The 508-nt window shown below is 42.1% G+C and overlaps 1 protein-coding gene across 1 annotated transcript in view; it reads right to left on the bottom strand.

Moving 5' to 3' along the window:
• ECHDC1 (ethylmalonyl-CoA decarboxylase 1) overlaps positions 1 to 508 on the bottom strand; it is a 58322-nt gene that overhangs the window by 57224 nt on the left and 590 nt on the right. The gene's annotated exons all lie outside the window — the stretch shown is intronic.

Below are 508 nucleotides of genomic sequence, written 5' to 3'. Positions count from 1 at the left end.
AGAGCTTCTCCATCTTTGGCTGCAAAGAATATAATCAATCTGATTTCAGTGTTGACCATCTGGTGATGTCCATGTGTAGAGTCTTCTCTTGTGTTGTTGGAAGAGGTTGTCTGTTATGACCAGTGCATTTTCTTGGCAAAACTCTATTAGTCTTTGCCCTGCTTCATTCCGTATTCCAAGGCCAAATTTGACTGTTACTCCAGGTGTTTCTTGATTTCCTACTTTTGCATTCCAGTCCCCTGTAATGAAAAGGACATCTTTTTTGGGTGTTAGTTCTAAAAGGTCTTGTAGGTCTTCATAGAACCGTTCAACTTCAGCTTCTTCAGCATTACTCGTTGGGGCAGAGACTTGGATTACTGTGATATTGAATGGTTTGCCTTGGAAATGAACAGAGATCATTCTGTCGTTTTTGAGTCTTGCATCCAAGTACTGCATTTCGGACTCTTTTGTTGACCATGGTGGCCACTCCATTTCTTCTGAGGGATTCCTGCCCGCAGTAGTAGATCTG

This window comes from Bison bison, unplaced genomic scaffold (assembly GCF_000754665.1).
Source record: "Bison bison bison isolate TAMUID 2011002044 unplaced genomic scaffold, Bison_UMD1.0 scf7180017864473, whole genome shotgun sequence".
NCBI lineage: Eukaryota > Metazoa > Chordata > Mammalia > Artiodactyla > Bovidae > Bison > Bison bison.
Note: the sequence above shows the minus strand (reverse complement) of the source record. Positions and strands in the feature narration are given on the sequence as shown.